This window comes from Pinus tabuliformis, chromosome 2_1 (genome assembly GCF_031772625.1).
Source record: "Pinus tabuliformis cultivar Carrire ecotype Pingquan chromosome 2_1, CPIR1, whole genome shotgun sequence".
In the NCBI taxonomy this organism is placed as follows: domain Eukaryota; kingdom Viridiplantae; phylum Streptophyta; class Pinopsida; order Pinales; family Pinaceae; genus Pinus; species Pinus tabuliformis.
In genome coordinates, this window is record NC_142299.1 from 367900480 (window position 1) to 367904055 (window position 3576).

A 3576-nucleotide genomic window follows, 5' to 3' on the forward strand; every position below is an offset into this window, starting at 1 on the left:
CAATTCAACTTGCCTCTATAAGCTAGGAAACCAATTCATTCATTAAATTTTTGCCTATTTCATGAATGAATCTTCTAGAAGAGATAAATAAGTGTCAAAGTATCATAAAATTACATCATTTACATCAAGGAGGATCAAAATCCACTCCAAAAAGTCAAACCTAGTCAAAACTGCGTTTTGCTGAGCTGTAGGTGCATTTCTGTGAAAATAGCCTGATGCGTAGCGCCCTGAATCTCAACGCGTAGCGCGCCTTTGGGCCTGATTTTGAGGTACTTCCCGGAGTCCAAATGAGACAAAAGTGGGCTTTTTGGAAAGGTATGGATGTCTACTTTCCAACCCAAGTGGAATTTTTGAATTTGGTGTCCATTTGCCCCTCCAAAATTGCAATCTCCCAAGACTGCTTCCTGTGTGTCAAAAAGGTGGCAGAAAGTCATTTTTTGCTTGTTTTTTGACCTTCTAGAGGCTCAAAACTTGATGGAATCTCTTGGAAATTGCTGAGCAAGTGTATTTTTTCATGAAAAATCCAAAAATTCTGAGTTTTCATGAAAAGGAGTTGCCCATCTTCAGGGTAGCGCGCGGCGTGCTACGCGTTGGGGAAGAAAACCTGTTTTTTGCCCAAGAAATTCACAAATGACCAAAAATGCTCAAAATTTTTTGAAATTTGTGCAGAAGGTAAGTCATTTAGCACGATGCTCCTTCAAGAAAGCCTCAGCCAAGATGTGGAGGGGATCGGGCCTTTTTCTTCGTTTTAGTGGCTTGGCCAACCGTCCTTTGAGCACCTTCATTTTTGCCTTACATACGTGCATTCGAGCCCAATAATGATTTTTCATGTTCCGGAGCATGTTCTTATCTTTGTTAGCCTTGGCCAGCAACCTCTCCAAATGAGCATTGACCCGGAGAAGCATAGCCTCTCGTTCAATGGGTACCAAATCACCGGGTCTCTTACGAGCCAAGTTGCGGTCTTCATGGATCCTCCGCAACTCATCGAGAGTGTGCTCATCCTCTAATTGCTTGTTGTGCTGCTCTAAATATGTAATTGTCCATTGTGCCCTCTCTAATTTTTCTTGCAACAAGCGATTTTCAGCCTCCTGTTGCTGAATGATCTCCTTAAGCTCCAAGCTAGGAGAACGGGTGTCAAGATCAATGATGTCAATATCTGGATCACCTGACAATCCCTCTTCAATCATGGGCTGCTTGCCCCTCTCTGATACCTGTGCTGCTGTCGGAAACGAGGCCCCTTCCACCTGGTGTGGAGATAACACTCGCGGTGCTGATGAAGAAGGCGAGACCCCTTCCACCTGATGTGGAGAAAATACTCGCCAAGCTGATGCAAATAAGGCCCTGTGGCCTCTCTGATATGTGACCAATGGAGGGGAGCTGACATGTCTGGGCTCAGGGATGTCATACTGCTGTGAAGGTCCTCCCTCCTCATGAACAACCTCAGGGGGTGGTGGTGCTGGGTATCCCTGTTGCTTGAGCAACAATCCCAGGTGACAATGTAAAATCCACCCCTGCAAGATTCACATGCACGTTGTGCAAATGCAAAACAAACAAGCGGACCAATTCCCTGTGGTGCTGAATTTGGGAAATTCTCTCGCAATATCCATAGCATGATTGATGACAGAAACATGTGACTGCAAGTGGACAAGCTTGCAAATAGGCCAAAGAGGTGGGCTCCTCTCTCACATGCTGACCACCCTTACCACCCCTGTGAGGCCTCCTTGGCACCTCAACCTCCGGTGTTGACTCATGGTCATCACTTTGCTCATAGTCTGTTTCGGTTTCTGACATGGTTTCAAGAGCAAAAAGGCTGAAATGTACTGCTGCTTTTGCTCGAATGACCTGCTGTTTTGACTGTTTGAATGCTGCTCCAAGGGGACAAAAAACACAAGGGAGATGTTAGGGAGGGGACTTTTGAGGGGATTTAGGGAAAATATATAAAAAAGGGAATTTAGGGAAGGAATTATGACACATACATCATCACATAATCATAATTTGTAGGGGTTTGATAGGAGGTAGGATTTAGGGAGATTTTATTGAATTTTAGGGATAGGGGTAGGGTTTTAGGGCTTTTGATATTTTTGTTAGGGAAATTGTGTGAAAGTGACAAGGGAAGTGATAATGGGAATGTGGGGAAATGAGGGAGTGAAAAAGATGACCTTGGGCAGCAAACTCAAAGCCCTAACTTCACTTGCAATTTGAAATTTTTAAACATAATATATATGAATTTCATGCTTCACACTTGATGGCATTTGACACATTTTCCATGCTCATTTTTCTTTAGTAAGCAAAAAACATTGATGACTTGAGGCCTACCTGTAAAACTTAAGATATTTGAGGTCGTTTTGAAGCTTGTTGGAAATTTGCTGTAGATGAAACCCAATGCGTAGCGTGCGGGCCCTGACGCGTAGCGCGCGCCCAACGCGTAGCGCCCGACCAATTCTTCCACTGCAGAGTGTGCCCTGACGCGTAGCGCGCGGGCTCTGATGCGTAGCGCGCAGGCTCTGTTTCTCAATTCGCCCAGTTTCACACTAAATTGCCTTTCACACTTGCTCTTGGAGTCTTAGAGGCAAATGAATGACAAAATTAAGAGAGAGGGGCTTTTATAAGCTTGATTTAAATTTATTTCCCCTCAAACTCACTTTATAATGTTTATAAAATGACACTTTTTGAAACTAATTGCTGCTGACTTGTGGTTTCCTTTTTGACATGAAATTGGTTGAAATGATGCTTTTTCTTGAAAATTTTTGCAGGGATAGCTTCTGAAGAGTCTTAGCAAAGGAGACCAAGGCTGCATGCCAACTTCTGGAGAGTTTGAATTTTTTACACATTTTTACAAAAAATGAGAAAATGACCTTGCCTTCAAAAACAGGGTTTTTGAACTCAAGGTAAAAATTAGCTGTACAATATGAAATCATTTGAAGTGATGCTTTGCTGGACATCCCTCTGGCCTGCTGGGCATTTATTGACCTCAAAAGACATGACCTCAAAAGACAAAATTGGACTAAACCCTAGACCTAGGACCTTGATTTCAAGACAAGACCAATGACCCTGTAAGGAATTTATTGATTGAAACAAACTTGATCTAGCAATGCCAAGAGCGGAATAAATAACACAAACCCCTCCATCAGGGTTATGGCATGCCTAATGGAATGCAATAAGATGACACTGATGAGACACCTACTTATGCAAATGCAAAGAGCTTTGATCGATGATGGAGGGCTACTAGACCGACTTTAACACTTTCCATTTATAGATTTTTTAAGAAACGTAACATATTTTTTAGGTTCATTTTTGAATTTCTCTTCTAACGACATTGAGTTTGATTCTCCCTTGGAAATTTCATGATATCCAGACCTATTTTAATGAGAGGAGATCTCTAGAAAATAAGAATGTTATCTAATGATTCAATCCATTTTACAAACTTTATGTTTAGATTAAATTGAGCATTTTCCTTCTCTAGCCTTTCTTAAGGACACAACCTCGGCTTCTAGCTTCTCACAATTTCATTCCATTTCTTTCAACTAATTGATTAGTGTATCCCCTATTTTCTTAGCCTCTTCTAGTTTTTTCTTT